Genomic DNA, 11,594 nt, shown 5'->3' with positions numbered 1-11,594 from the left:
AAGCAAAAGGAAGAAAGTAATAAAGATAAAAGCAGAAACTAATAAAATAGAAACAGACACACAGCAGAGAAAATTAGCAAATCCAAAAGTTGGTCCTTGGAAAAGATAAAAGAAAAAATGATAAACACGTAGCTAAACTGATCAAGAAAAGAAAAAGAGTAAATATAAACTATTTGGAAATAAAAACAAAAATAAACAAATGGGACCTAATGAAATTTAAAAGCTTTTGCACAGCAAAGGAAACCATAAACAAGACGAAAAGACAACCCTCATAATGGGAGAAAATATTTGCAAATGAAGCAACTGACAAAGGATTAATCTCCAAAATTTACAAACAGCTCATGCAGCTCAATACCAAAAAAACAAACAACCCAATCCAAAAATGGGCAGAAAACCTAAACAGACATTTCTCTAAAGAAGATATACAGATTGTCAACAAACACATGAAAGATTGCTCAACATCATTAATCATTAGAGAAATGCAAGTCAAAACTACAATGAGATATCATCTCACACCGGTCAAAATGGCCATCATTAAAAAATCTACAAACAATAAATGCTGGAGAGGGTGTGGAGAAAAGGGAACCCTCTTGCACTGTTGGTGGGAATGTAAATTGATACAGCCACTATGGAGAACAGTATGGAGGTTCCTTAAAAAACTAAAAATAGAACTACCATAAGACCCAGCAATCCCACTACTGGGCATATACCCTGAGAAAACCATAATTCAAAAAGAGTCATGTACCACAATGTTCATGGCAGCTCTATTTACAATAGCCAGGACATGGAAGCAACCTAAGTGTCCAGTGACAGATGAATGGATAAAGAAGATGTGGCACATATATACAATGGAATATTACTCAGCCATAAAAACAAACGATATTGAGTTATTTGTAGTGAGGTGGATGGACCTAGAATCTGTCATACAGAGTGAAGTAAGTCAGAAAAAGAAAAACAAATTTCGTATGCTAACACATATATATGGAATCTAAAAAAAAAAAACAAAAAACGGTCATGAAGAACCTAGGGGCAAGGCAGAAATAAAGACACAGACCTACTAGAGAATGGACTTGAGGATATGGGGGTGGGGAAGGGTAAGTTGGGACAAAGTGAGAGAGTGGCATGGACATGTATACACTACCAAATGTAAAATAGATAGCTAGTGGGAAGCAGCCGCATAGCACAGGGAGATCAGCTCAGTGCTTTGTGACCACCTAGAGGGGTGGGATAGGGAGGGTGGGAGGGAGGGAGACGCAAGAGGGAAGAGATATGGGGACATATGCATATGTATAACTGATTCACTTTGTTATAAAGCAGAAACTAACACACCACTGTAAAGCAATTCTACTCCAATAAAGATGTTAAAAAAATAAAAAATAAAAATAAATAAACTATTAATATCAGGGATGAAAGAAGGGTTATTCTGCAGAAATAATCAGCCAGCATAACCCTATAGCCAAAACTTGACAAAGACATTACATAAAAAAGAAATTACAGATTAAATACACCTCATGAATATAAACACAAAAAATCTTAACAAAATACTATCATACAAAATCCAGTACTAAATAAGGAATAATGCATCATGACTAAATGGGTTTCACTGCAGGAATGCAAAGTTGGCTGATGCTTTGAGAATCAAACAATGTAAATTGTCATATTAAGACAAAAGACTTAATTTGACAAATCGAATGTCTCTCAACAGGTGAGTGGATAAATGGTCTAATATTCTTACAAGGGAATGCAGCACAGCAATAGAAAATGACACCAATACAGACAACAATGTGTGCAATTCTCATAGACATTATACTGAACAAAAGAAGCCACACACAAAAGACCACATGGGATTCCTTTTATATGAAGTTGTGAACAGGCCAAACCATTGTGTTCTGTGGTGATATAAATCCAAACAGTGGTCGCCTTTGCGAGGTAGAGATTGACTAGCAGGGGCCATAAGGGAATTTTCTGTGGAAATGGACACATTTATTTTCTTGATTGGAGTTGGCTCCATGGGCATTAACATTTGTCAAAACCCATCACACGGTACATTTAAGATCTGCACACTTCACTGTCTAAATTTCATCTAAATTCAAAAAGAACTGCATACATAGTGTGCCTAAACAATATAAAAATAAAAAAGAAATTTGAATATAGAATATAAGAATTGAATGGTAAAAATAGGGGGAGAAAAGAAGTATGAAAAAAAAGACAGAGCTTCTGGAGAGGGTGTGGAGAAAAGGGAACCCTCCTACAAATATTGGTGGGAATATAAATTGGCGCAGTCACTATGGAGAACGTTACAGAGGTTTCTTAAAAAACTAAAAATAGAGTTACCATATGATCCAGCAATCCCATTCCTGGGCCTATACCCAGAAAAGATGAAAACTCTAGTTCAAAAAGATACCTGCACCCCAACGTTCATTGCAGCACTACTTACAAGCCAAGACATGAAAGCAACCTAGATGTCCATCAACAGATGAATGGATAAAGAAGATGTGGTATATATATACAATGGAATATTACTCAGCCATAAAAAGAATGAAATAATGCCATTTGCAGCAAACATAGGTGGACCTAGAGATCATCATGATAAATAAGTCAGACAGAGAAAGATAAATATTGTAGGATATCACTTTCATGTGGAAACTAATAAAAAATGATACAAATGAACTTATTTACAAAATAAAAACAGACTCACAGATATAGAAAATTTATGTTTACCAAAGGGGAAAGGGGAGAGGAGGAGGGATAAGTTAGGAGTTTGGGATTAATAGATACACACTACTATGTATATATATAAAATAGATAAACAACAACAAGGATCTACTGTATAGTACAGGAAACCATATTCAATATCTTGTAATAACCTACAATGGAAAAGAATCTGAAAAAGAATATATATATATATATATGTATAACAGAATCACTTTACTGTATACTTGACTCTAACACACATTGTAAAAAAAAAAAGACAGAGCTTCTTCCAGCAGTGAGCCCAGGCTAGAGGGCATGGCTTGGGGAATAGAAAGAGAAGTCCGCTCACCCCTTTGACTAGACCCCCTTGGGCAGGGCACCATCTGTACCACTCTACAAAGCAGCCCCATGAGTAGAAGGATACGGATGCAATATTAGCATATTAAGTGCCCAGTTCCCAAGCTGGCTAGAGTAGTATAGGGATGTGGAGACCCAGACTTTTTATGACTGTGCCATAAACTCCTATTGTGACCCTATCATCTCTAAATAAGAGCCCTTGTGCATGTGGGAGGGGTGTGGCTGGGGGAAGACTGAGGGTGAGATTCTGGGTCATTGACTCATGTCTTTGGGGGGAATATGGTATTGATGCCCAAGAATCGTCCCTTTTGACCAGCACCCCAAGTGACCATAATGCAGGTTCTACAAGAATTCGACTTGCATATCCCCCAGTTACCACCTTCCCCCGCCTTCTGGTATTCTGTGATTTCACCCTCTGTTAAGTGTAAATGAGTATCTTTGCAAGGGGTCCACATGCAGATGAGAATGCAGCCCTGGCTGTGGGCCTAATGTGCATTTAGAGAGATCCCCATAGACTAATCTCCCGTCCAGAGTAATGGTAGCAGAGGCGTAATTACACTAGCATCGGGAAGGCAGCTGCAAAACTTAATCACTTTAAGGGCTTGGGCTTCCTGGATTGTAGCTGTCACTGGCCCAGGATGCGGAATCAGATTAGCTGAGAGCTATGTGACAGGTTCATTAGCTGGAAAACCTCCCCAGCCCCCAAAATCAATTGCACGAGGCATGGAACCTGGAAACAAGGGAAGCCGCGCTCCTGCAGCACGTCACAACTGGTTCCCCAAGGAGACCCTGGCTGGTAATTACACGTTGAATTAGCATGTAGGGTAGGCGCAGTGAGGAAATCAGGAGCCTGATGGGAAAAATAACCTCTACCCCTGTTTACTGAAACATCTCTGTTCCACAAACCACTGCGGTGCTGTCCCAATCATCCAGTCTCCTGGGGTGGTATGGAGGCTAGAAAAAATAATTAGACTTTGAAATCTGGAGTTGTTATGAAATCACTGAAGTCCCAAACCGAAGAGTGAAATGAAGGGTGGTGTTGAGAACGGAGCAGTCTGTCTCCTCTCCAGCGGGAGGGATATAGGCGACAGGGGGGGACACTGATTGCCTGGTGTGGGGCCAACTGGCTTCTGCTGGGGTTTGATATGGGACCTCACTCAAGAAGGACTGAGTCTGAGTCCTTGCAAATATAAAGCACAGCCAAGAATGAGGATGAGCTGAGTCAGGAGGGCTCAAGGAGGGGCTTGTGGTGGGCCTGAGGTTGACCCCCCAGGTCCATCCACAGCTGTGATGAATCTAGCCCATCAGTCCACAGCACTGCCGCCCCCCAACTCCTACCCCCGTGCCTATTATCTGTCCAGGGGCAGCCATGTGTCCTAAGTTGGCCTGATCAGACTGAAGGGAAAGATTCAGAAGGTTGGTGAAAAAGTCCCCCTGTCTGAAAGGAAAGCAGGTCCTAAGACTCGGACCTTCCCAACCCCATAGACCGGCAAGAGAGAAATGACAACTGGTTCAGGACTCCTGACAGCCTCTAGAGAAATCCTGGAATATACAGCTCTGACGCGTTAATACCCTGCACAGATCGAGAGACTCGTGGTCTCCCAGATTCTCATCAAGCCATTGGACTTCTCTTCCATAAACTTGTTCTCACCACAGCCACGAAGTGACGGAGCCACATGTAAATAGGGGTTTCGATCAACGATGTGCACAGGGTATTAAACATGTACCAAGGGAAGAGTTAACTTGAATACAAGGTCAAGATCAGCAACAAGTTCTACCTGCTTTCCTTTCTTACCGAAGTTTGCCCGCCAGAGCACCGTGGGTTGTTACTTGCCTTGAGTTGGAAAACGGTTTGCATTTACAACTGTAAATTTATTCATTCTTTTAATTTATGTAAGGTTTTTGTACGCAATTCTCAATTCTTTAAGAGATGACAACAGATTTTGGTTTTCTACTGTCATGTGAGAACATCAGGCCCCAGCAATGCGTCATTGTGAGGAAATAAAAGTGCTGCAGTAAACTGAAAAAAAAAAAAAAAAAGGGTTTCCCTGTCTTCTCCCGGTGGGTGTAAGGAAGCACATTGCACTGTTGTCACCGGCCACCGTATTGCAATCAGGCCATGGACCAGCCTCAGGGTGACTGAGTAAAGAGACTGGACAGAATCTGGGTCCCTGACGAGAGCATCAAACGTTGATAGAACTTTGCCTGAAGCCCACTCTGCCTAGACGTGAGACATACATTTCCTCATCATTTAAGCCTTTTTGCCTCTGATGTCTTTTATTTGCTGTCCAGAGCCTCCTGACTGGCACAGCCCCCCATAGAAGGCGTTGGACACAGAAACTGACCAGGAGCTTAGCAGAGAATTGTAACTGGTGAAGCAGGCCCAGGTATAGGAGCCTATCATTCTTGTCTCAAACTTCCATGACATGTCTTCTTTCATGGCATTTTTTTCTACAAAGATATACTTGATTTGCATATTAAGTATTAGGAATATTCTTTAATTCCACCAAGAAAAAGTTTCTCTCCTGTGTTTTATGAAACCCAAAGCCCTCTCAGTCTGTCCTTTATTTCCCACTTTAAAAAAAGAAAAATTTATTGAAATACAGTTGATTTACAATGTTGTGTTAGTTTCAGATGTACAGCAAAGAGATTCAGTTATACGTATATATATAAACATATATGTTCTTTTTTTACATTGTCTTCCATTATAGGTTATTACAAGATATTAAATAGGAGTTTGGGATTAAAATATACACACTACTATATATAAAATAGATAACCAACAATGACCTACTTTTTTTTTTTTAAATAAATTTATTTATTTATTTATTTATTTATGGCTGTGCTGGGTCTTCATTTCTGTGCGAGGGCTTTCTCTAGTTGCGGCAAGTGGGGGCCACTCTTCATCGCGGTGCGCGGGCCTCTCACTGTCGCGGCCTCTCTTGTTGCGGAGCACAGGCTCCAGACGCGCAGGCTCAGTAGTTGTGGCTCATGGGCCCATTTGCTCCGCGGCATGTGGGATCCTCCCAGACCAGGGCTCGAACCCGTGTCCCCTGCATCGGCAGGCAGACTCTCAACCACTGTGCCACCAGGGAAGCCCCAAGGACCTACTTTTTAGCACAGGGAACTATAGTCAATATTTCCCATTTTTGAAAGAAGTACATATAGAGGTGAGAAATATCTCACTCTTCTTGTTAAGAAAAAAAATCAGCATAAGTGCAGTGGTAAATGGCTACTGTCATATGACCTCCATGTGAAGGATACAGTGGAGAGTAGTGGAGACTGGGATGAAAGAGAGCATCCTACCCCAGCTAAAGGGCTTCAGCAGAGGGTGACATGCAGGAATGTGGGCCAGGATCACCTAATCTTCTGACTCTTCAAAAGAAGCTGCAGGGCTTCCCTGGTGGCGCAGTGGTTGAGAATCTGCCTGCCAATGCAGGGGACACGGGTTTGAGCCCTGGTCTGGGAAGATCCCACATGCCGCGGAGCAACTAAGCCCGTGCACCACAATTACTGAGCCTGCGCGTCTGGAGCCTGTGCTCCGCAACAAGAGAAGCCATGATGGTGAGAGGCCCGCGCATCGTGATGAAGAGTGGCCCCCACTTGCCGCAACTGGAGAAAGCCCTCGCACAGAAACGAAGACCCAGCACAGCCATATATAAATAAATAAATAAAAATAAATAATTAAAAAAAAAAAAGAAGCTGCAAACATTATTTACAATGGCCAAGACATGGAAGCGTCCATCAACGGATGAATGGATACAGAAGCCGTGGTATATATATGTACAACAGAATACTACTCAGCCTTAAAATAGAACGAAATTTTGCCATTTGCAGCAACATAGATAGACTTGGAGAGCATTATGCTGAGTGAAATAAGTCAGATAAAGATAAATACTATCTGGAATTGCTTATATGTGGAATCTACAAAATACAACAAACTAGTGAATATAATAAAAAAGAAGCAGACTCACAGATATAGAGAACAAATTAATGGTTACCAGTGGGGAAGGGGAAGGGGCAATATAGGAGTGGGAGGGAGGTGGGAGGTACAAACTACTCGGTATAAGATAGGCTCCAGGATGTATTGTACAACATGGGGAATATAGCCAATACCTTGTAATAACTGTAAATGGAAAGTAACCTTTAAAACTTGTATAAAAATTTTTAAAAAGAAGCTGTAAAATAGAATTTGTATGTGAAGTCTCCATTTAAAAAAAAAAAAGCAGATCAACACTGTATGGGCCAAACAGAATACATCTGTGGCTGTTTATGCCTGGCCAAGGCTCAGCCTGGCAGATCCCAAGCGTGAGATGAGTGGGCCCTGCATCTCCAAGTCAACCACCAGCTACGTACAAAGTTGTGTCATCACAGTATTATTTATGACACTGAAAATGTGGAAACAAGCTAATTTCTAATAACAAGGTTCAGCTAAATAAACTATGGCAAATCTACCTGGTGGAAGATTATGCAACTGTTTAAAAAAGACACTTATAAGAAGTAACTTGAGAGAAACACTTACAATATAATGTTAAGTGGGGGAAAACAGAGTCACACACTTGTATATATAACATGATTACAACTCTGGCAAAGAATAGAGAACAGAACAGTGCATTAGAAATTGATTCTAAAAGCAAGTGAACCAAATATTGTCAGGAATTGTTTCTGGGTGGAGAGAGTATTACCCACTCTTCTTCTCCTTAGACCTGGCCTACACTTGTGTCTGCCTGCCAGAGTCCTTCGCTCTCTCTTCCTGAGGCATCTCCACCTGGACCCGGTCCACACTCTGCCCCCCTCAACTTCCCTCCCACAGGTCTCCCCACGTCTCTCCGGTTCCTCTGCAGAGCATCTAGAATCCACCAGTTCACTCACCTCCCTGCCACCCACCCTGGTTTAAGTCAGCAGTCCTAAAGCAATATCTTCATACTTGGTCTCTCAGATTCCATTCTTGTCCCCTAAAATCCATCCTCCACAGAGCAGCCAACTGATCCCTTTAGAGATTCTAGTAGATCAGGTCACCCCCTGTTTAAACCTGTTCCCCTGACCCCCTAGTGATTTCTCAGTGGTGCTGTTACAGGTTCAGTGGCTAGGTGATGTCAGGGCCTTCGTTTCTGTAATGATCTTGGTCTTTTCCTCATGGTCACAAAAAAGCTGCCTCATCCAGGCAGGAAAGACTTGGGATCTGTTCTTTTCATCTTCCAGTAATCTCGGTGCCCTGAGTCATGCCCCAGGGGCACCTCTGTGATTTACACAAGCCCAGTGGGTGGCAGGGCCACTCTCACTGGATCATCCAGCTCCCTGATGAGGTTGAGCTCCTACTAGGTGCCAGCCACTTTGCCAAGCACTTGACATTAGCAAGATTCTAGAGATGGCCCCAGATTCCCGTCCCTGGGTTATTCAATCAACACTAACCCAGGTACTTCTGTGAAGGGACTTTGCAGAAGTTATCTGGTGGGGAACTGACCCAATCAGGTGAGCCTTTAAAAGCAGAGAGTTTTCTCCAGTTGGAAGCAAAAGAAGAAGTCAGAGATATTAGAAGCCCAAGAAGGATTCTACACACCTTTGCTCTTTAGCGATGAAGGGGGTACTTGCTGAGGGATGTGGTGGCCTCTAGAAGCCAAGAATGGCCCCTGACTCATAGCCAACATGGGGACCCTGGTCCTACAGTTGCAAGGAACTGGGTTCAGCCAACAACAAGAATGCGTTTGGAGGCAGATCCTTCCCTGGAGCCTCCAGATAAGAACCTGGCCTGGCTGACACCTTGATTCTGGCCTTATGAGAACGGAAGCAGAGAGCCCAGTGGGCCTGCCTGGACTTCTGACTTTCAGAACCGTGAGATAACAAGCAAGTTTTGTTTTAAGCCACTTTTGGCTTAAAATTTGGGGTAATTTGGGGTAATTTCTTACGCAGCAATAAAAAACTAATGCACTCATTTATTCATTAGTCCTTAAACCACCAGCCCTGCTGGGCGGATGTTCTCATCTTCTGTTTACAGGTGAGGCTCCAGGATGTTTTTAACATGCGAAGGTCACCCAGAGGCCCCAGGACTGCAGGCTGAGGCTCTAACTCGTGGCCTCAGCAGCTGCATCTTTGAAGCATTCATCGTGGGCTGGCCCAGGGCTGGACGCTGGGGACACAGAGGTGACCCAGCAAAGCCTTTGCCCCTGAGGAGCCCATGGGTTTGTGGAGGAGATTTCCTAGTGAGATGGGAATAAGGAAGGAAGGAATTAGCTGAAGAGGCTCATCGAACTCAGTTATAGCCCGCACAATACAACCTGAGCCAACATCCTCGGTTTCAGAGCTGAAAGGGGAGTTGGTAGGAAAGCCAGGTGGCCACCCACCTGTCCTGACCCCTGCTGTTCCCTTTCTCCATTCAGAGGGCAATCATGGGCCCTTTGGTCCTTTCAGAAACATGGAAGGAAGGAGGACCAATTGCCACATTGCTGATTCCAGCTCTTCCAATCACCACCCCATCCTGGGGAAAAGCAGAAGGGACAGGTCATCCTCAAAGCCGGAGGGACAGCGAGAAGGGAGGGCGGAGGTGCCAGCCAGCCACCTGCTTCCTTTTCTCTCTCTATCAGCCCCTCTTGTCTGCCCACGGCCACACTCAGAGGCCAGGACAACTTGGGGGGCAGGCAGGGGTTCATACCATGAGTGACAAGGGTTAGGGACAAACTGATTCATTTCTCTGCCCCTGCGAGGACCCAAGGGCAGACTCCCAGGGTGACAGAAGTCTTGAGAGCTTCCAAGTTCCTTTCCGGCCCCAGCTGTGAGCAACTGCCTGTCATAAGGAAGCTGGAAGGAGATGAAAGCCCAAACCCCGGGCTTCTCCAGAAACGGCCTCTGACCATACAGTTTTTTCCACACCACCTCTTGCCACAATATTATGCTCAAAACCCCTGACCACAGCGGCAGCACAGACAAATCTCTTTGCACCCTGGATGCCTGTCGTGGGGCAGGGCAAGGAAAATCAGAAAGCGCGAACTTGGAACAAATGCCCTCATGGTCCATGATGGGAAGTGGAAGGCTGGCCAGTCACTTCTTTTCCAGGTCGGCACAGAGCGAGGACAAGGTGCTGGCACAGCCCTGCACCCAGGAAAGGGGGGGGACACACCAGTTCTTCACAGCCTGAGGGGCAGAACAAAGACCCAGGGGGGACTGGAGTTTGCTAGGAACCCAGGACTCCCCGGCGCGAGGACTATTTGCAAATGTCTTGCTCCTAAAGGGGAAAGACCCTGCTCTGTGAGAGGTGCTCTTGTCCCGCTGAGTGTGGGTGGGTTTGGACAGGTAACCGTAGGCTGCCGAGAGCTTTGGGGACAATGAAAACATGGGATTTGGGGACCGACAGGGAGGTGGGCGAGGAGGAGGAGTGGATGGGCCGAGCCGTGGCAGGCTGGGGCTCGGGGCGGTGCAGCCGGGGGGGGCACCCAGGTGAGGATGGTGGAAGGGCTCCCAGGTGCGCTGCCTGCGGTTCACTCCCCGCCGCTTCTCCCAGACCTTCAGAGCGTCTTCACCGCATGCTCACTCGTGCACGCTTCTTGTTGGCTCTATCTCATTTGTTTAATTTGCAGAAACAAAGAGCCGGGGTCCCAGTCAGCTTCCACACACACAGGTGGGATGTGGGGCAGGGAGATGAGCCTTGAACTGAATTCCGTGGAATCAGGGGCTTGGGGCCAGAGGTGTCCGTGGGAACTTAAATCCCCAAGAAATATTGGGAAACGTTGGGTTTCCCCAGGGTGAGAACTGGGGGCTCCAGTGGACCTGGTGTAGATGGTATGAGTCAGAGAAATCTCTACCGACCTGAGGTCTTTCAACCATTCATTCCTACGTGCCTTCCCGCCCCCACCCCCCGCCATACCACACATATCCCCCCAACAGTGCCTGATGAGCGTCCCCTCCGTGTGCCCACTCAACCCTTATACCTACTCCAGCCCATTGTGGCACCCATCACACTGTATTGTCCTCACCTGTTTACTTCCTTCCACCCTCTCTGGACTCTAGGATCCTCAAGCACAGAGACTGAGTTTATGTGTCTCAGATCCCCCAGAACTTAGCTCAAAGCTCAGTCAAGTCTGGTGCTGGATGGAGAGAACAGGATGGACCTTTCTGGAATCTGACATTGCGCCAGGCTCTGAGAGTGCAAGTCAAATAAGACCTGCCACCTGTCCCCAGAGTTCTCAGAGTCTTAATGAAGCGGGCATCCTGGGGGCAGTGAGGTCCCCATCTCTGGAGGTATCGAGACACAGCTGAGCACCAGCTTGGCAGAGAACTGGGCAGGCACTCAAGCTCCAATGGGCAGTGGCCTCGATGCCGCCAATGCCCCTTCTGGCCGTTGAATCTTCTGAGTCCCTGAGATCAGGGTCCGGCAAGATATTGGCTCCCAGGTGTTTGCTGCCCACATTCTTCCAGTTTCCAGTGAGCCGTCTGTGTGTGGAGGGGGTGAAGGAGAGCTGAGTCACCATTTGGAGTGCCTGAATAAAAGTCCCCTCCCTTCTTAATAACCATTATAAACACATTACGGGTCAACTGTGTTTGTTTGTTCC

The 11,594-nt window shown here is 45.3% G+C and overlaps 1 long non-coding RNA gene across 1 annotated transcript; it reads right to left on the bottom strand.

Annotated features, from left to right (window-relative positions):
* Window positions 1-4,948: 4,948 nt before the first annotated feature.
* LOC309625307 lies at window positions 4,949-10,860 on the bottom strand. The gene is made up of 3 exons (XR_014242447.1): window positions 6,762-10,860; window positions 6,159-6,446; window positions 4,949-5,841 (listed from the first exon to the last, which is right to left on the bottom strand). It is a non-coding gene; the product is annotated as an uncharacterized lncRNA (long non-coding RNA).
* Window positions 10,861-11,594: the final 734 nt, after the last annotated feature.

This window comes from Balaenoptera borealis (genome assembly GCF_965194805.1).
Source record: "Balaenoptera borealis genome assembly, chromosome: 3".
Taxonomy (NCBI): domain Eukaryota; kingdom Metazoa; phylum Chordata; class Mammalia; order Artiodactyla; family Balaenopteridae; genus Balaenoptera; species Balaenoptera borealis.
Note: the sequence above shows the minus strand (reverse complement) of the source record. Positions and strands in the feature narration are given on the sequence as shown.